General features: G+C 44.0%; 29 pseudogenes; all 29 read left to right on the plus strand.

Moving 5' to 3' along the window:
• Positions 1 to 5,093: 5,093 nt before the first annotated feature.
• Positions 5,094 to 5,212, plus strand: LOC140296762 (5S ribosomal RNA; annotated as a pseudogene).
• A 269-nt stretch (positions 5,213 to 5,481) lies between these two features.
• On the plus strand, positions 5,482 to 5,600 carry LOC140315985 (5S ribosomal RNA; annotated as a pseudogene).
• Positions 5,601 to 5,872: 272 nt separating this feature from the next.
• On the plus strand, positions 5,873 to 5,991 carry LOC140301751 (5S ribosomal RNA; annotated as a pseudogene).
• Positions 5,992 to 6,263: 272 nt separating this feature from the next.
• On the plus strand, positions 6,264 to 6,382 carry LOC140294718 (5S ribosomal RNA; annotated as a pseudogene).
• Positions 6,383 to 6,651: 269 nt separating this feature from the next.
• On the plus strand, positions 6,652 to 6,770 carry LOC140297189 (5S ribosomal RNA; annotated as a pseudogene).
• A 269-nt stretch (positions 6,771 to 7,039) lies between these two features.
• On the plus strand, positions 7,040 to 7,158 carry LOC140290960 (5S ribosomal RNA; annotated as a pseudogene).
• A 658-nt stretch (positions 7,159 to 7,816) lies between these two features.
• On the plus strand, positions 7,817 to 7,935 carry LOC140285439 (5S ribosomal RNA; annotated as a pseudogene).
• Positions 7,936 to 8,582: 647 nt separating this feature from the next.
• LOC140288634 (5S ribosomal RNA) lies at positions 8,583 to 8,701 on the plus strand (annotated as a pseudogene).
• Positions 8,702 to 8,970: 269 nt separating this feature from the next.
• On the plus strand, positions 8,971 to 9,089 carry LOC140320136 (5S ribosomal RNA; annotated as a pseudogene).
• Positions 9,090 to 9,736: 647 nt separating this feature from the next.
• Positions 9,737 to 9,855, plus strand: LOC140300561 (5S ribosomal RNA; annotated as a pseudogene).
• Positions 9,856 to 10,124: 269 nt separating this feature from the next.
• Positions 10,125 to 10,243, plus strand: LOC140293719 (5S ribosomal RNA; annotated as a pseudogene).
• A 269-nt stretch (positions 10,244 to 10,512) lies between these two features.
• Positions 10,513 to 10,631, plus strand: LOC140294379 (5S ribosomal RNA; annotated as a pseudogene).
• A 1,045-nt stretch (positions 10,632 to 11,676) lies between these two features.
• On the plus strand, positions 11,677 to 11,794 carry LOC140293636 (5S ribosomal RNA; annotated as a pseudogene).
• Positions 11,795 to 12,063: 269 nt separating this feature from the next.
• LOC140316140 (5S ribosomal RNA) lies at positions 12,064 to 12,182 on the plus strand (annotated as a pseudogene).
• Positions 12,183 to 12,451: 269 nt separating this feature from the next.
• On the plus strand, positions 12,452 to 12,570 carry LOC140293804 (5S ribosomal RNA; annotated as a pseudogene).
• A 269-nt stretch (positions 12,571 to 12,839) lies between these two features.
• Positions 12,840 to 12,958, plus strand: LOC140271381 (5S ribosomal RNA; annotated as a pseudogene).
• A 269-nt stretch (positions 12,959 to 13,227) lies between these two features.
• Positions 13,228 to 13,346, plus strand: LOC140320147 (5S ribosomal RNA; annotated as a pseudogene).
• A 272-nt stretch (positions 13,347 to 13,618) lies between these two features.
• On the plus strand, positions 13,619 to 13,737 carry LOC140289910 (5S ribosomal RNA; annotated as a pseudogene).
• A 269-nt stretch (positions 13,738 to 14,006) lies between these two features.
• On the plus strand, positions 14,007 to 14,125 carry LOC140296310 (5S ribosomal RNA; annotated as a pseudogene).
• Positions 14,126 to 14,397: 272 nt separating this feature from the next.
• Positions 14,398 to 14,516, plus strand: LOC140320158 (5S ribosomal RNA; annotated as a pseudogene).
• A 650-nt stretch (positions 14,517 to 15,166) lies between these two features.
• LOC140290360 (5S ribosomal RNA) lies at positions 15,167 to 15,285 on the plus strand (annotated as a pseudogene).
• A 269-nt stretch (positions 15,286 to 15,554) lies between these two features.
• On the plus strand, positions 15,555 to 15,673 carry LOC140290811 (5S ribosomal RNA; annotated as a pseudogene).
• Positions 15,674 to 15,942: 269 nt separating this feature from the next.
• LOC140320169 (5S ribosomal RNA) lies at positions 15,943 to 16,061 on the plus strand (annotated as a pseudogene).
• Positions 16,062 to 16,708: 647 nt separating this feature from the next.
• On the plus strand, positions 16,709 to 16,827 carry LOC140288635 (5S ribosomal RNA; annotated as a pseudogene).
• A 269-nt stretch (positions 16,828 to 17,096) lies between these two features.
• Positions 17,097 to 17,215, plus strand: LOC140305787 (5S ribosomal RNA; annotated as a pseudogene).
• A 269-nt stretch (positions 17,216 to 17,484) lies between these two features.
• On the plus strand, positions 17,485 to 17,603 carry LOC140310451 (5S ribosomal RNA; annotated as a pseudogene).
• A 269-nt stretch (positions 17,604 to 17,872) lies between these two features.
• LOC140300562 (5S ribosomal RNA) lies at positions 17,873 to 17,991 on the plus strand (annotated as a pseudogene).
• A 269-nt stretch (positions 17,992 to 18,260) lies between these two features.
• On the plus strand, positions 18,261 to 18,379 carry LOC140293720 (5S ribosomal RNA; annotated as a pseudogene).
• A 269-nt stretch (positions 18,380 to 18,648) lies between these two features.
• Positions 18,649 to 18,767, plus strand: LOC140292274 (5S ribosomal RNA; annotated as a pseudogene).
• The last annotated feature ends 758 nt before the right edge of the window (positions 18,768 to 19,525 follow it).

Consider the following 19,525-nt stretch of genomic DNA (forward strand, 5'->3'; position numbering starts at 1 on the left):
TGGTATGGATACTCTTTCAAAAAAGTTTAAAAAATAAAATATGTGGTTGACAAAACTGTGTGACTCAGTCCTTCAACACAAAAGGCAGGCAAAGGAAAATCAGCTGTCCTCTCTATCTAATCATAGGAGGATGGCCTGACTACGATCAGGGACCTGAGCAGCAAAGAATAGATAGACATGATAAATAGTTATATATATATATACATATATATATGTACATACTAGTCTCCAATACTACTATGATAAAAAGAGATCCAATGTACAGGTCTAAGTTGTACAGGAATGTGTTGTAGAAATTTGTTCTATATTTTTGTTGTAAATCCACAACAGGTTTCATCATCTGCTAATCCTGAAGGAGACACTAGTTGTAAAGGAATTTATTAATACATAAAAATGCTTATATTATAAGACTGAAACATCCTTGAACAGCAGATCACTGTAAAGACTATGATTATGTCAGTGGGTCAACAATTTTGTAAAGGCAACTTTACATAAAAAAATTTAAAATCTTGTAAAAATATAACAATGTAAACATAAAAACAGCAACCTCAAAACAAAACATAGCATGTTACCTGGATGGAAAACCATGCGTCTCTACAGCCTGAAGGAAGAAATCTTGGGCTGTTGATGACTTGTTGTTATTGGTAGCATGTCGGTACATGATCTTTGTGAGCATTTGGAAAACATAAAAACCACAGAAACACATTAAACATTAACTACAATAATATAAGAATAATAAATGAATGAAATATTGTTCCATGTGTAATGTTAGACTTAAAGCTATACTTACCTTTCTGGCATGTAGCACGGCAAATTTAAACATGAAAAACTCCCCCTCCCTCCAAAGTCTCACCCTCTTCCCCCTGCCTGACCTGTGACGCTCCCTTCCTCCCTGACGTGTGAGGTGAGAAAGTGATGGTGCGTTCCATCTCCCCCGGATGTCGGAGCGGAGAATGTTGTCAAGTTATCAGCGGTCCAGTTACCACGTCCATCAAGGCTATTCTTGTGCTTGCCGTGTCCGAATATAAACAACTTGTGATCTACAACGGCCTGCGTTGTAGTTCGCGTGTAATTTCAACACCTGGTGGCTTGCTTTTCCATTTTAGTGCGCCATAAGCTTATTAGGAGCATTTTAAGCTTACAAAAGAAAAGTATAGCTTTAAATAAATTAAGTTGAATATTATATCACACACTATAATCTCCATGGGGACACTGACCTTTCTTGAAGAGACATCTATTCCAAACATTACCACACCATATCTGTTCAATAAAAATGTATCAATTGTTTAACGCAGCTACATCGTGGTCCATTACACCAGATTCCAGAACTCTGCAGAATGTATGCCATAGACCATTTTTTAAATCAATATATAAATATATAATGTCCATGTGATGTCCTTTGCTGTCAGCTTACCTGATCAACTTGTGGTTGGTATCTATATGTACGAGTGACAGAGGAGCTGCGACATTGTAGGTCCTTCTCACAACACATCCGAGGCTTGTCATTCTCTGTAGTATTCCTACCCTATCAACCCGGTGCATCGAATCCCACACTCTGTCCACTGAACTCTGTGGCCTAAAGCCCTAAGACGACCTTTTACCATTCTGTGACCTGTAGGAAAAGAAGTGAAAACCACTTTTATTTAAGATATATTGATTGATAATCATGTAAACAAACAATTTAGGCATTTAACTTTTTCTCAGGTATACATGCTATGATGACCGTTGCTATGATAATGTCCAGGACTCTCCACTAAGGCACAGAAAATTTAAAAAATAATATTGATAGCCTTTAGGCTATAAAAATAGCAGTCATTAAAGTAGCCGGCCCTCAGCTAGACTTAGTTGTGGAGCCTATATGGCCGGCAATTTCAAATGTTACTTTTATGGCACAAATCTTTTTATAATGCTATGGACAAGTGCATGATATAATTCAAATAAAAACTTTCTGTAAAAAGCACCAACCCAAATTCTGGGAGTCTTGCTTGATGGCAGAGACCAAGCTGTCAAGTTCATCATCTGTCATTTTACTGTAGCCTTCCCTTTTTGAGAGGCCCCACTGTCGCATTCTGCGTTTCAGTGTTCTCACTGATACACCAGCAGTGTGGAAATACAGGGGGCAGAGAGGTCAATTTCAATCAAATGCTGGACGTGGTCTTTGGAAAAAAACATATGCTGGCTTGTTCACAGATACGAGACTTGTGTTCTTTTCACTGATTTTTACTGTGGTCTTCATCGTCGGCTTTCACCACAAGTACACCGTAGAACTGATAAAACACAAATGATGTACAAATATTACATTACACATGCCTCAACTAAAAGAAAATATATTATTTACAAACACAAACTTACATACCACTTTGGCCTGCAAGTGGACAAACCGGTAAACTTAAAACCGCTTATGGTCTTCGTTGATTGCTTTCTTTATTGGATCCATATCAATGATACCAGTTTACCGGACCGCTTTTTTAAACCGGAAGTGACATCACCGTCACCTTAAACTAAACTTATCAAGTTTTAACTTTTAACTTTTACCTAACACCAAATGTTATTAACTATATCCTTTAAACATTGCTAAATATTAAATATATACATCAAAACACTTAAAACAAACGTGTTATACGGACATTCTCTATGGCCATAAAATCATAGCTGCATCTAGTGGCGAAACATAAATATAACTGCCGTTACATTGCCTGTTTGACAGTTTAAAGCGGCTGCACGTGCACTTTTTCTATCTGGCCTCAGTACATTTCTGAAATGTATTCATTTGTGTTTGGAAAACATTGGAAACTTTATTTCTGAGTCCACATCAGTGGGTTCTGGTTGTTAGCACATAGATGAGGAGACAGTTCAAGTAGTTTAAATTTTTAATAAGTGCCGTGCTACATGCCAGAAAGGTAAGTATAGCTTTAAGTCTAACATTACACATGGAACAATATTTCATTCATTTATTATTCTTATATTATTGTAGTTAATGTTTAATGTGTTTCTGTGGTTTTTATGTTTTCCAAATGCTCACAAAGATCATGTACCGACATGCTACCAATAACAACAAGGCATCAACAGCCCAAGATTTCTTCCTTCAGGCTGTAGAGACGCATGGTTTTCCATCCAGGTAACATGCTATGTTTTGTTTTGAGGTTGCTGTTTTTATGTTTACATTGTTATATTTTTACAAGATTTTAAATTTTTTTATGTAAAGTTGCCTTTACAAAATTGTTGACCCACTGACATAATCACAATATTATATGTATGTCTTTACAGTGATCTGCTGTTCAAGAATGTTTCAGTCTTATAATATAAGCATTTTTATGTATTAATAAATTCCTTTACAACTAGTGTCTCCTTCAGGATTAGCAGATGATGAAACCTGTTGTGGATTTACAACAAAAATATAGAACAAATTTCTACAACACATTCCTGTACAACTTAGACCTGTACATTGGATCTCTTTTTATCATAGTAGTATTGGAGACTAGTATGTACATATATATATGTATATATATATATATATAACTATTTATCATGTCTATCTATTCTTTGCTGCTCAGGTCCCTGATCGTAGTCAGGCCATCCTCCTATGATTAGATAGAGAGGACAGCTGATTTTCCTTTGCCTGCCTTTTGTGTTGAAGGACTGAGTCACACAGTTTTGTCAACCACATATTTTATTTTTTGGACTTTTTTGAAAGAGTATCCATACCAAGGAGTAAAATTGTACAATCCTCTTTTTCCTAAATCAGTACCAACTTGTGCGCACCGCATGGAGTTGGCGCTCAGATCCCGGCCGGCAGAAATTGCCGCTCCTTGATTGGATGATTGGTTGGCCCATGGTTGGGCACCGGGTTAATTATGTAGGCTTTTGAGTAGTTCTCCTTGTCGCTGATTGTTACCATGGGATTGTTTTTCCTGTTTCCTTCTCCTTTGGCTTCTGTGTCCAAATTCCAAACGGAGAGCATGGAAAAATATATGCATTGCAAATTAATATGGAAGAAGAAAAGGAGAAAAAACGTACACTATATCCACTTTTCTCTATTCTCTTATCTTCTCAACATTGTTTACACACACCTCTGCACTTATTGCAAGGTTTATCATCTGTTTAATTTTCATGTTTCTTGTGGGATTCGAACCTGTATTGTGGCAACACCCCAACATACCACAGTGCTTTGGACTTTACTAAAGCCTACTGTAGGGGGGAGCACACAACATGTGTATAACTGTAAATGTAAATAAGTCTCCCATCATTTTTCCCCTCTTTTTTTGGTACACTCAATTATTTGAGAGACTAGCTATCTATCTGTATCACTATTTGTGCAACACAAGTGAATGAAACAAATTCCAAATTGAGCAAAGAAAGTATTTTTAAAAAATCTTTGGTTGAGACAAAGAGTGTTGGGTTTTGTTAATAAATGTAAAATAATTCTCCAAGTAATTCTGGCTTCACTTTTGACAATTGCATTAAATGGATGTCACTCACACTCACTGTCGTCCTGTTTTGCAAAGGGAAATTAAATAAAAATGTGAAGGCTGTTCTTGGTTCAAGTAAAATTATCAAACTTTATTAACATTGTAACAATAATCACACAGTAACAGACGAGCAATCATCTGCGAACAGACAGACAGACAGACAGACACTTAACGTAAACTTAACGCCGCAGTTAAAACGTCGCACCTATCGTACCTATATAATGCACATTTGTCACAGTTATTGTTGCTTACGGCCACACCACCCTGAATAAGTCTGATCTCGGAAGCCAAGCAGGGTTGGGCCTTGTTAGTATTTGGATGGGAGACTGCTTGGGAATACCAGGTGCTGTAGGTTTTTTCTTTTCTCTCTACAACCTGCATGTCTTTTGTTGCAACGTCTGATCACCCTGTGACACATGAGGAAGTTGGTCATCTTCAGCTGCTGCTGCTTTATTGGCAGACACGAAGTGATCTGAGAGTCTCATTTTCAGCTGGAGAAAATTATCACGTCAGGGAACAAGATGTGCCCACTACATATCAGCCTTTCTCGGCAATTATCTGGTTACATAGAGGAACCATATGATTCCATTGCCTATATAATGCACATTTGTCACAGAGATTGTTGCTTACGGCCAAACCACCCTGAATATGTCTGACCTCGTCTGATCTCAGAAGCCAAGGAGGTTTGGGCGTGGTTAGTACTTTGATGAGAGACCGCTTGGGAATACCAGGTGATGTAAGCTTTTTCTCTTCTCTCTACCACCTGCATGTCTTTTGTTGCAACGTCTGATCACCCTGTGACACGTGAAGAAGTTCGTCATCTTCAGCTGCTGCTGCTTTTTTGGCAGACACGAAGTGATCTGAGAGTCTCAGTTTCAGCTGTAGAGAATAATCACATCAGGGAAGAAGATGTGCCCACTACAAGTTAGCCTTTCTTGGCAATTATCTGGTTGCATAGAGGAACCGTATGATTCCAGTACCTATATAATGCACATTTGTCACAGACATTGTTACTTACGGCCACACCACCCTGAATATGCCCAACCTCGTGTGATCTCGGAACCCAAGCAGGGTTGGGCCTGGTTAGTACTTCGATGGGAGACCTCTTGGGAATACCAGGTGCTGTAAGCTTCTTCTCTTCTGTCTACCACCTCCATGTCTTTTGTTGCAACGTCTGATCATCCTGTGACACATGAGGAAGTTGGTCATCTTCAGCAGCTGCTGCTTCTTTGTTGGCAGACACGAAGTGATCTGAGAGTCTCAGTTTCAGCTGCAGAAAATAATCACATGGGGGAAGAAGATGTGCCCGCTACACATCAGCCTTTCTCTGCAATTAACTGGTTGCATAGAGGAACCGTATGATTCCAGTACCTATATAATGGACATTTGTCAGAGATATTGTTGCTTACGGCCACACCACCCTGAATAAGCCCGACCTCGTCTGATCTCGGAAGCAGAGCAGGTTTGGGCCTGGTTAGTACTTCGATGGGAGACCTCTTGGGAATACCAGGTGCTGTAAGCTTCTTCTCTTCTCTCTACCACCTGCATGTCTTTTGTTGCAACGTCTGATCATCCTGTGACACATGAGGAAGTTGGTCATCTTCAGCAGCTGCTGCTTCTTTGTTGGCAGACACGAAGTGATCTGAGAGTCTCAGTTTCAGCTGCAGAAAATAATCACATCGGGGAAGAAGATGTGCCCACTACAAGTCAGCCTTTCTCGGCAATTATCTGGTTACATAGAGGAAGTGTATGATTCCAGTACTTATATAATGCACATTTGTCACAGATATTGTTGCTTACGGCCACACCACCCTGAATAAGCCCGACCTCGTCTGATCTTGGAAGCCAAGCAGGTTTGGGCCTGGTTAGTACTTGGATGGGAGACTGCTTGGGAATACAAGGTGCTTTAAGCTTTTTCTCTTCTCTCTACCACCTGCATGTCTTTTGTTGCAACGTCTGATCACCTTGTGACACATGAGGAAGTTGGTCATCTTCAGCTGCTGCTGCTTTGTTGGCAGACACGAAGTGATCTGAGAGTCTCATTTTCAGCTGGAGAGAATTATCACGTCAGGGAAGAAGATGTGCCCACTACAAGTCAGCCTTTCTCGGCAATTATCTGGTTGCATAGAGGAACCGTATGATTCCAGTACCTATATAATGCACATTTGTCAGAGACATTGTTGCTTACGGCCACACCACCCTGAATAAGCCCCACCTCGTCTGATCTCGGACGCCAAGCAGGGTTGTACCTGGTTACTACTTGGATGGGAGACAGCTTGGGAATACCAGGTGCTGTAAGCTTTTTCTCTTCTCTCTACCACCTGCATGTCTTTTGTTGCAACGTCTGATCACCCTGTGACACGTGAAGAAGTTGGTCATCTTCAGCTGCTGCTGCTTTGTTGATAGACACGAGGTGATCTGAGAGTCTCAGTTTCAGCTGGAGAGAATAATCGCATCAAGGAGGAAGATGAACCCACTACAAGTCAGCCTTTTTCGGCAATTATCTGGTTACACAGAGGAAGTGTATGATTCCAGTACCTATATAATGCACATTTGTCACCGATATTGTTGCTTACGGCCACACCACCCTGAATAAGCCCGACCTGGTCTGATCTCGGAAGCCAAGCAGGGTTGGGCCTGGTTAGTACTTGAATGCGAGACCGCTTGGGAATACCAGGTGCCTTAAGCTTTTTCTCTTCTCTCTACCACCTACATGTCTTTTGTTGCAACGTCTGATCACCCTGAGACACATGAGGAAGTTGGTCATCTTCAGCTTCTGCTGCTTTGTTGGCAGACACAAAGTGATCTGAGAGTCTCATTTTCAGCTGGAGAGAATTATCACGTCAGGGAAGAAGATGTGCCCACTACAAGTCAGCCTTTCTCGGCAATTATCTGGTTGCATAGAGGAACCGTATGATTCCAGTACCTATATAATGCACATTTGTCAGAGACATTGTTGCTTACGGCCACACCACCCTGAATAAGCCCCACCTCGTCTGATCTCGGACGCCAAGCAGGGTTGTAACTGGTTACTACTTGGATGGGAGACAGCTTGTGAATAACCAGGTGCTGTAAGCTTTTTCTCTTCTCTCTACCACCTGCATGTCTTTTGTTGCAATGTCTGATCACCCTGTGACACGTGAAGAAGTTGGTCATCTTCAGCTGCTGCTGCTTTGTTGATAGACACGAGGTGATCTGAGAGTCTCATTTTCAGCTGGAGAGAATAATCACATCAAGGAGGAAGATGAACCCACTACAAGTCAGCCTTTTTCGGCAATTATCTGGTTACACAGAGGAAGTGTATGATTCCAGTACCTATATAATGCACATTTGTCACCGATATTGTTGCTTACGGCCACACCACCCTGAATAAGCCCGACCTCGTCTGATCTCGGAAGCCAAGCAGGGTTGGGCCTGGTTAGTACTTGAATGCGAGACCGCTTGGGAATACCAGGTACCTTAAGCTTTTTCTCTTCTCTCTACCACCTGCATGTCTTTTGTTGCAACGTCTGATCACCCTGTGACACATGAGGAAGATGGTCATCTTCAGCTTCTGCTGCTTTGTTGGCAGACACGAAGTGATCTGAGAGTCTCATGTTCAGCTGGAGAAAATTATCACGTCAGGGAAGAAGATGTGCCCACTACAGATCAGCCTTTCTCAGCAATTATCTGGTTACATAGAGGAACCGTATGATTCCTGTACTTATATAATGCACATTTGTCAGACACATTGTTGCTTACGGCCACACCACCCTGAACATGCCTGATCTCGTAAGCCAAGCAGGGTTGAGCCTCCTTAGTACTTGGATGGGAGACTGCTTGGGAATACCAGGTGCTGTAAGCTTTTTCTCTTCTCTCTACCACCTGCATGTCTTTTGTTGCAACGTCTGATCACCCTGTGACACATGAGGAAGTTGGTCATCTTCAGCTGCTGCTGCTTTGTTGGCTGACACGAAGTGATCTGAGAGTCTCAGTTTAAGTTGCAGAGAATGATCACATCAGAGAAGATGATTTGCCCGCTACACATCAGCCTTTCTCGGCAATTATCTGGTTGCATAGAGGAACCGTATGATTCCAGTACCTATATAATGCACATTTGTCAGAGACATTGTTGCTTACGGCCACACCACCCTGAATAAGCCCGACCTCATCTGATCTCGGACGCCAAGCAGGGTTGTACCTGGTTAGTACTTGGATGGGAGACAGCTTGGGAATACCAGGTGCTGTAAGCTTTTTCTCTTCTCTCTACCACCTGCATGTCTTTTGTTGCAACGTCTGATCACCCTGTGACACATGAGGAAGTTGGTCATCTTCATTTTCTGCTGCTTTGTTGGCAGACACGAAGTGATCTGAGAGTCTCAGTTTCAGCTGAAGAGAATAATCACATCAAGGAGGAAGATGAACCCACTACAAGTCAGCCTTTTTCGGCAATTATCTGGTTACACAGAGGAAGTGTATGATTCCAGTACCTATATAATGCACAATTGTCACCGATATTTTTGCTTACGGCCACACCACCCTGAATAAGCCCGACCTCGTCTGATCTCGGAAGCCAAGCACGGTTGGGCCTGGTTAGTACTTGAATGGGAGACCGCTTGGGAATACCAGGTACCTTAAGCTTTTTCTCTTCTCTCTACCACCTGCATGTCTTTTGTTGCAACGTCTGATCACCCTGTGACACATGAGGAAGTTGGTCATCTTCAGCTTCTGCTGCTTTGTTGGCAGACACGAAGTGATCTGAGAGTCTCATGTTCAGCTGGAGAAAATTATCACGTCAGGGAAGAAGATGTGCCCACTACAGATCAGCCTTTCTCAGCAATTATCTGGTTACATAGAGGAACCGTATGATTCCTGTACTTATATAATGCACATTTGTCAGACACATTGTTGCTTACGGCCACACCACCCTGAACATGCCTGATCTCGTAAGCCAAGCAGGGTTGAGCCTCCTTAGTACTTGGATGGGAGACTGCTTGGGAATACCAGGTGCTGTAAGCTTTTTCTCTTCTCTCTACCACCTGCATGTCTTTTGTTGCAACGTCTGATCACCCTGTGACACATGAGGAAGTTGGTCATCTTCAGCTGCTGCTGCTTTGTTGGCTGACACGAAGTGATCTGAGAGTCTCAGTTTAAGTTGCAGAGAATGATCACATCAGAGAAGATGATTTGCCCGCTACACATCAGCCTTTCTCGGCAATTATCTGGTTGCATAGAGGAACCGTATGATTCCTGTACCTATATAATGCACATTTGTCAGAGACATTGTTGCTTACGGCCACACCACCCTGAACATGCCCGACCTCGTCTGATCTCGGAAGCCAAGGAGGGTTGGGCCTGGTTAGTACTTAAATGGGAGACCGCTTGGGAATACCAGGAGCTGTAAGCTTTTTGTCTTCTCTCGACCACCTGCATGTCTTTTGTTGCAACGTCTGATCACCCTGTGACACATGACGAAGTTGGTCATCTTCAGCTGCTGCTGCTTTGTTGGCAGACACGAAGTGATCTGAGAGTCTCAGTTTCAGCTGCAGAGAATAATCACATCAGGGAAGAAGATGTGCCCATAACAAGTCAGCCTTTCTCTGCAATTATCTGGTTACATAGAGGAATTGTATGATTCCAGTACCTATATAATGCACATTTGTCACAGAAATTGTTCCTTACGGCCACACCACCCTGAATAAGCCCGACCTCGTCTGATCTCGGAAGCCAAGGAGGGTTGGGCCTGGTTAGTACTTTAATGGGAGACTGCTTGGGAATACCAGGTTCTGTAAGCGTTTTCTCTTCTCTCTACAACCTGCATGTCTTTTGTTGCAACGTCTGATCACCCTGTGACACATGAGGAAGTTGGTCATCTTCAGCTGCTGCTGCTTTGTTGGCAGACACGAAGTGATCTGAGAGTCTCAGTTTCAGCTGCAGAGAATAATCACATCAGGGAAGAAGATGTTTCCATAACAAGTCAGCCTTTCTCTGCAATTATCTGGTTACATAGAGGAAGTGTATGATTCCAGTACCTATATAATGCACATTTGTCACAGAAATTGTTCCTTACGGCCACACCACCCTGAATAAGCCCGACCTCGTCTGATCTTGGAAGCCAAGGAGGGTTGGACCTGGTTAGTACTTTAATGGGAGACTGCTTGGGAATACCAGGTGCTGTAAGCGTTTTCTCTTCTCTCTACAACCTGCATGTCTTTTGTTGCAACGTCTGATCACCCTGTGACACATGAGGAAGTTGGTCATCTTCAGCAGCTGCTGCTTTGTTGGCAGACACGAAGTGATCTGAGAGTCTCAGTTTCAGCTGAAGAGAATGATCACATCAGAGAAGATGATATGCCCACTACACATCAGCCTTTCTCGGCAATTATCTGGTTTCATAGAGCAAGTGTATGATTCCAGTACCTATATAATTCACATTTGTAACAGATATTGTCGCTTACCGCCACACCACCCTGAATAAGCCCCACCTTGTCTTATCTCGGAAGCCAAGCAGGGTTGGGTCTGGTTTGTACTTCAATGGGAGACTGCTTGGGAATACCAGGTGCTGTAAGCTGTTTCTCTTCTCTCTACCACCTGCATGTGTTTTGTTGCAACGTCTGATCACCCTGTGACACATGAGGAAGTTGGTCATCTTCAGCTGCTGCTGCTTTGTTGGCAGACACGAAGTGATCTAAGAGTCTCAGTTTCAGCTGAAGAGAATGATCACATCAGAGAAGATGATATGCCCACTACACATCAGCCTTTCTCGGCAATTATCTGGTTTCATAGAGGAAGTGTATGATTCCAGTACCTATATAATTCACATTTGTAACAAATATATTTGCTTACCGCCACACCACCCTGAATAAGCCCCACCTTGTCTTATCTCGGAAGCCAAGTAGGGTTGGGCCTGGTTAGTACTTAGATGGGAGACTGCTTGGGATTACCAGGTGCTGTAAGCTTTTTGTCTTCTCTCGACCACCTGCATGTCTTTTGTTGCAACGTCTGATCACCCTGTGACACATGAGGAAGTTGGTCATCTTCAGCTCCTGCTGCTTTGTTGGCAGACATGAGGTAATCTGAGAGTCTCAGTTTCAGCTGGAGAGAATAATCACATCAGAGAAGAAGATGTGCCCACTACAAGTCAGCTTTTCTCTGCAATTATTTGGTTGCATAGAGGAACCGTATGATTCCAGTACCTATATAATGCACATTTGTCACAGACATTGTCGCTTACGGCCAAACCACCCTGAATAAGCCCGACCTCGTCTGATCTCGGAAGCCAAGCAGGTTTAGGCCTGCTTAGTACTTGATGGGAGACTGCTTGGGAATAACAGGTGCTGTAAGCTTTTTCTCTTCTCTCTACCACCTACATGTCTTTTGTTGCAACGTCTGATCACCCTGTGACACGTGAAGAAGCTGGTCATCTTCAGCTGCTGCTGCTTTGTTGATAGACACGAGGTGATCTGAGAGTCTCAGTTTCAGCTCCAGAGAATAATCACATCAAGGAGGAAGATGAACCCACTATAAGTCAGCCTTTTTCGGCAATTATCTGGTTATACAGAGGAAGTGTATGATTCCAGTACCTATATAATGCACATTTGTCACCGATATTGCTGCTTACGGCCACACCACCCTGAATAAGCCCGACCTCGTCTGATCTCGGAAGCCAAGCAGGGTTGGGCCTCCTTAGTACTTGGATGGGAGACTGCTTGGGAATAACAGGTGCTGTAAGCTTTATCTCTTCTCTCTACCACCTGCATGTCTTTTGTTGCAACGTCTGATCACCCTGTGACACGTGAAGAAGTTGGTCATCTTCAGCTGCTGCTGCTTTGTTGGCTGACACGAAGTGATCTGAGAGTCTCAGTTTCAGTTGCAGATAATGATCACATCAGAGAAGATGATTTGCCCGCTACACATCAGCCTTTCTCGGCAATTATCTGGTTGCATAGAGGAACCGTATGATTCCATTACCTATATAATGCACATTTGTCAGAGACATTGTTGCTTACGGCCACACCACCCTGAATAAGCCCGACCTCGTCTGATCTCGGACGCCAAGCAGGGTTGTACCTGGTTAGTACTTGGATGGGAGACAGCTTGGGAATACCAGGTGCTGTACGCTTTTTCTCTTCTCTCTACCACCTGCATGTCTTTTGTTGCAACGTCTGATCACCCTGTGACACGTGAAGAAGTTAGTCATCTTCAGCTGCTGCTGCTTTGTTGATAGACACGAGGTGATCTGAGAGTCTCAGTTTCAGCTCCAGAGAATAATCACATCAAGGAGGAAGATGAACCCACTATAAGTCAGCCTTTTTCGGCAATTATCTGGTTATACAGAGGAAGTGTATGATTCCAGTACCTATATAATGCACATTTGTCACCGATATTGTTGCTTACGGCCACACCACCCTGAATAAGCCCGACCTCGTCTGATCTCGGAAGCCAAGCAGGGTTGGGCCTCCTTAGTACTTGGATGGGAGACTGCTTGGGAATACCAGGTGCTGTAAGCTTCTTCTCTTCTCTCTACCACCTGCATGTCTTTTGTTGCAACTTCTGATCACCCTGTGACACATGAGGAAGTTGGTCATCTTCAGCTGCTGCTGCTTTGTTGATAGACACGAGGTGATCTGAGAGTCTCAGTTTCAGCTCCAGAGAATAATCACATCAAGGAGGAAGATGAACCCACTACAAGTCAGCCTTTTTCGGCAATTATCTGGTTATACAGAGGAAGTGTATGATTCCAGTACCTATATAATGCACATTTGTCACCGATATTGTTGCTTACGGCCACACCACCCTGAATAAGCCCGACCTCGTCTGATCTCGGAAGCCAAGCACGGTTGGGCCTGGTTAGTACTTGAATGGGAGACCGCTTGGGAATACCAGGTACCTTAAGCTTTTTCTCTTCTCTCTACCACCTGCATGTCTTTTGTTGCAACGTCTGATCACCCTGTGACACATGAGGAAGTTGGTCATCTTCAGCTTCTGCTGCTTTGTTGGCAGACACGAAGTGATCTGAGAGTCTCATGTTCAGCTGGAGAAAATTATCACGTCAGGGAAGAAGATGATTTGCCCGCTACACATCAGCCTTTCTCGGCAATTATCTGGTTGCATAGAGGAACCGTATGATTCCAGTACCTATATAATGCACATTTGTCAGAGACATTGTTGCTTACGGCCACACCACCCTGAATAAGCCCGACCTCGTCTGATCTCGGACGCCAAGCAGGGTTGTACCTGGTTAGTACTTGGATAGGAGACAGCTTGGGAATACCAGGTGCTGTAAGCTTTTTCTCTTCTCTCTACCACCTGCATGTCTTTTGTTGCAACGTCTGATCACCCTGTGACACGTGAAGAAGTTGGTCATCTTCAGCTGCTGCTGCTTTGTTGATAGACACGAGGTGATCTGAGAGTCTCAGTTTCAGTTGCAGAGAATGATCACATCAGAGAAGATGATTTGTCCGCTACACATCAGCCTTTCTCGGCAATTATCTGGTTGCATAGAGGAACCGTATGATTCCAGTACCTATATAATGCAAATTTGTCAGAGACATTGTTGCTTACGGCCACACCACCCTGAATAAGCCCGACCTCGTCTGATCTCGGACGCCAAGCAGGGTTGTACCTGGTTAGTACTTGGATAGGAGTCAGCTTGGGAATACCAGTTGCTGTAAGCTTTTTCTCTTCTCTCTACCACCTGCATGTCTTTTGTTGCAACGTCTGATCACCCTGTGACACATGAGGAAGTTGGTCATCTTCAGCTGCTGCTGCTGCTTTGTTGGCAGACATGAAGTGATCTGAGAGTCTCAGTTTCAGCTCCAGAGAATAATCACATCAAGGAGGAAGATGAACCCACTACAAGTCAGCCTTTTTCGGCAATTATCTGGTTATACAGAGGAAGTGTATGATTCCAGTACCTATATAATGCACATTTGTCACCGATATTGTTGCTTACGGCCACACCACCCTGAATAAGCCCGACCTCGTCTGATCTCGGAAGCCAAGCACGGTTGGGCCTGGTTAGTACTTGAATGGGAGACCGCTTGGGAATACCAGGTACCTTAAGCTTTTTCTCTTCTCTCTACCACCTGCATGTCTTTTGTTGCAACGTCTGATCACCCTGTGACACATGAGGAAGTTGGTCATCTTCAGCTTCTGCTGCTTTGTTGGCAGACACGAAGTGATCTGAGAGTCTCATGTTCAGCTGGAGAAAATTATCACGTCAGGGAAGAAGATGATTTGCCCGCTACACATCAGCCTTTCTCAGCAATTATCTGGTTACATAGAGGAACCGTATGATTCCTGTACTTATATAATGCACATTTGTCAGACACATTGTTGCTTACGGCCACACCACCCTGAACATGCCTGATCTCGTAAGCCAAGCAGGGTTGAGCCTCCTTAGTACTTGGATGGGAGACTGCTTGGGAATACCAGGTGCTGTAAGCTTTTTCTCTTCTCTCTACCACCTGCATGTCTTTTGTTGCAACGTCTGATCACCCTGTGACACATGAGGAAGTTGGTCATCTTCAGCTGCTGCTGCTTTGTTGGCTGACACGAAGTGATCTGAGAGTCTCAGTTTAAGTTGCAGAGAATGATCACATCAGAGAAGATGATTTGCCCGCTACACATCAGCCTTTCTCGGCAATTATCTGGTTGCATAGAGGAACCGTATGATTCCAGTACCTATATAATGCACATTTGTCAGAGACATTGTTGCTTACGGCCACACCACCCTGAATAAGCCCGACCTCGTCTGATCTCGGACGCCAAGCAGGGTTGTACCTGGTTAGTACTTGGATGGGAGACAGCTTGGGAATACCAGGTGCTGTAAGCTTTTTCTCTTCTCTCTACCACCTGCATGTCTTTTGTTGCAACGTCTGATCACCCTGTGACACGTGAAGAAGTTAGTCATCTTCAGCTGCTGCTGCTTTGTTGATAGACACGAGGTGATCTGAGAGTCTCAGTTTCAGCTGCAGAGAATAATCACATCAAGGAGGAAGATGAACCCACTACAAGTCAGCCTTTTTCGGCAATTATCTGGTTATACAGAGGAAGTGTATGATTCCAGTACCTATATAATGCACATTTGTCACCAAAATTTTTGCTTATGGCCACACCACCCTGAATAAGCCCAACCTCGTCTGATTTCGGAAGCCAAGCAGGGTTGGGCCTGGTTAGTACTTGAATGGGAGACTGCTTGGGAATACCAGGTGCCTTAAGCTTTTTCTCTTCTCTCTACCACCTGCATGTCTTTTGTTGCAACGTCTGATCACCCTGTGACACATGAGGAAGTTGGTCATCTTCATTTTCTGCTGCTTTGTTGGCAGACACGAAGTGATCTGAGAGTCTCAGTTTCAGCTGAAGAGAATAATCACATCAAGGAGGAAGATGAACCCACTACAAGTCAGCCTTTTTCGGCAATTATCTGGTTACACAGAGGAAGTGTATGATTCCAGTACCTATATAATGCACAATTGTCACCGATATTTTTGCTTACGGCCACACCACCCTGAATAAGCCCGACCTCGTCTGATCTCGGAAGCCAAGCACGGTTGGGCCTGGTTAGTACTTGAATGGGAGACCGCTTGGGAATACCAGGTACCTTAAGCTTTTTCTCTTCTCTCTACCACCTGCATGTCTTTTGTTGCAACGTCTGATCACCCTGTGACACATGAGGAAGATGGTCATCTTCAGCTTCTGCTGCTTTGTTTGCAGACACGAAGTGATCTGAGAGTCTCATGTTCAGCTGGAGAAAATGATCACGTCAGGGAAGAAGATGTGCCCACTACAGATCAGCCTTTCTCAGCAATTATCTGGTTACATAGAGGAACCGTATGATTCCTGTACTTATATAATGCACATTTGTCAGACACATTGTTGCTTACGGCCACACCACCCTGAACATGCCTGATCTCGTAAGCCAAGCAGGGTTGAGCCTCCTTAGTACTTGGATGGGAGACTGCTTGGGAATACCAGGTGCTGTAAGCTTTTTCTCTTCTCTCTACCACCTGCATGTCTTTTGTTGCAACGTCTGATCACCCTGTGACACATGAGGAAGTTGGTCATCTTCAGCTGCTGCTGCTTTGTTGGCTGACACGAAGTGATCTGAGAGTCTCAGTTTAAGTTGCAGAGAATGATCACATCAGAGAAGATGATTTGCCCGCTACACATCAGCCTTTCTCGGCAATTATCTGGTTGCATAGAGGAACCGTATGATTCCAGTACCTATATAATGCACATTTGTCAGAGACATTGTTGCTTACGGCCACACCACCCTGAATAAGCCCGACCTCATCTGATCTCGGACGCCAAGCAGGGTTGTACCTGGTTAGTACTTGGATGGGAGACAGCTTGGGAATACCAGGTGCTGTAAGCTTTTTCTCTTCTCTCTACCACCTGCATGTCTTTTGTTGCAACGTCTGATCACCCTGTGACACGTGAAGAAGTTAGTCATCTTCAGCTGCTGCTGCTTTGTTGATAGACACGAGGTGATCTGAGAGTCTCAGTTTGAGCTGCAGAGAATAATCACATCAAGGAGGAAGATGAACCCACTACAAGTCAGCCTTTTTCGGCAATTATCTGGTTATACAGAGGAAGTGTATGATTCCAGTACCTATATAATGCACATTTGTCACCAATATTGTTGCTTATGGCCACACCACCCTGAATAAGCCCAACCTCGTCTGATCTTGGAAGCCAAGCAGGGTTGGGCCTGGTTAGTACTTGAATGGGAGACTGCTTGGGAATACCAGGTGCCTTAAGCTTTTTCTCTTCTCTCTACCACCTGCATGTCTTTTGTTGCAACGTCTGATCACCCTGTGACACATGAGGAAGTTGGTCATCTTCATTTTCTGCTGCTTTGTTGGCAGACACGAAGTGATCTGAGAGTCTCAGTTTCAGCTGAAGAGAATAATCACATCAAGGAGGAAGATGAACCCACTACAAGTCAGCCTTTTTCGGCAATTATCTGGTTACACAGAGGAAGTGTATGATTCCAGTACCTATATAATGCACAATTGTCACCGATATTTTTGCTTACGGCCACACCACCCTGAATAAGCCCGACCTCGTCTGATCTCGGAAGCCAAGCACGGTTGGGCCTGGTTAGTACTTGAATGGGAGACTGCTTGGGAATACCAGGAGCTGTAAGCTTTTTGTCTTCTCTCGACCACCTGCATGTCTTTTGTTGCAACGTCTGATCACCCTGTGACACATGACGAAGTTGGTCATCTTCAGCTGCTGCTGCTTTGTTGGCTGACACGAAGTGATCTGAGAGTCTCAGTTTAAGTTGCAGAGAATGATCACATCAGAGAAGATGATTTGCCCGCTACACATCAGCCTTTCTCGGCAATTATCTGGTTGCATAGAGGAACCGTATGATTCCTGTACCTATATAATGCACATTTGTCAGAGACATTGTTGCTTACGGCCACACCACCCTGAACATGCCCGACCTCGTCTGATCTCGGAAGCCAAGGAGGGTTGGGCCTGGTTAGTACTTAAATGGGAGACCGCTTGGGAATACCAGGAGCTGTAAGCTTTTTGTCTTCTCTCGACCACCTGCATGTCTTTTGTTGCAACGTCTGATCACCCTGTGACACATGACGAAGTTGGTCATCTTCAGCTGCTGCTGCTTTGTTGGCAGACACGAAGTGATCTGAGAGTCTCAGTTTCAGCTGCAGAGAATAATCACATCAGGGAAGAAGATGTGCCCATAACAAGTCAGCCTTTCTCTGCAATTATCTGGTTACATAGAGGAATTGTATGATTCCAGTACCTATATAATGCACATTTGTCACAGAAATTGTTCCTTACGGCCACACCACCCTGAATAAGCCCGACCTCGTCTGATCTCGGAAGCCAAGGAGGGTTGGGCCTGGTTAGTACTTTAATGGGAGACTGCTTGGGAATACCAGGTTCTGTAAGCGTTTTCTCTTCTCTCTACAACCTGCATGTCTTTTGTTGCAACGTCTGATCACCCTGTGACACATGAGGAAGTTGGTCATCTTCAGCTGCTGCTGCTTTGTTGGCAGACACGAAGTGATCTGAGAGTCTCAGTTTCAGCTGCAGAGAATAATCACATCAGGGAAGAAGATGTTTCCATAACAAGTCAGCCTTTCTCTGCAATTATCTGGTTACATAGAGGAAGTGTATGATTCCAGTACCTATATAATGCACATTTGTCACAGAAATTGTTCCTTACGGCCACACCACCCTGAATAAGCCCGACCTCGTCTGATCTTGGAAGCCAAGGAGGGTTGGGCCTGGTTAGTACTTTAATGGGAGACTGCTTGGGAATACCAGGTGCTGTAAGCGTTTTCTCTTCTCTCTACAACCTGCATGTCTTTTGTTGCAACGTCTGATCACCCTGTGACACATGAGGAAGTTGGTCATCTTCAGCAGCTGCTGCTTTGTTGGCAGACACGAAGTGATCTGAGAGTCTCAGTTTCAGCTGAAGAGAATGATCACATCAGAGAAGATGATATGCCCACTACACATCAGCCTTTCTCGGCAATTATCTGGTTTCATAGAGCAAGTGTATGATTCCAGTACCTATATAATTCACATTTGTAACAGATATTGTCGCTTACCGCCACACCACCCTGAATAAGCCCCACCTTGTCTTATCTCGGAAGCCAAGCAGGGTTGGGTCTGGTTTGTACTTCAATGGGAGACTGCTTGGGAATACCAGGTGCTGTAAGCTGTTTCTCTTCTCTCTACCACCTGCATGTGTTTTGTTGCAACGTCTGATCACCCTGTGACACATGAGGAAGTTGGTCATCTTCAGCTGCTGCTGCTTTGTTGGCTGACACGAAGTGATCTAAGAGTCTCAGTTTCAGCTGAAGAGAATGATCACATCAGAGAAGATGATATGCCCACTACACATCAGCCTTTCTCGGCAATTATCTGGTTTCATAGAGGAAGTGTATGATTCCAGTACCTATATAATTCACATTTGTAACAAATATATTTGCTTACCGCCACACCACCCTGAATAAGCCCCACCTTGTCTTATCTCGGAAGCCAAGTAGGGTTGGGCCTGGTTAGTACTTAGATGGGAGACTGCTTGGGAT

The sequence above is a fragment of the Leuresthes tenuis genome, unplaced genomic scaffold, assembly GCF_036924035.1.
Source record: "Leuresthes tenuis unplaced genomic scaffold, fLeuTen1.0.hap1 SCAF_1, whole genome shotgun sequence".
Lineage (NCBI taxonomy): Eukaryota > Metazoa > Chordata > Actinopteri > Atheriniformes > Atherinopsidae > Leuresthes > Leuresthes tenuis.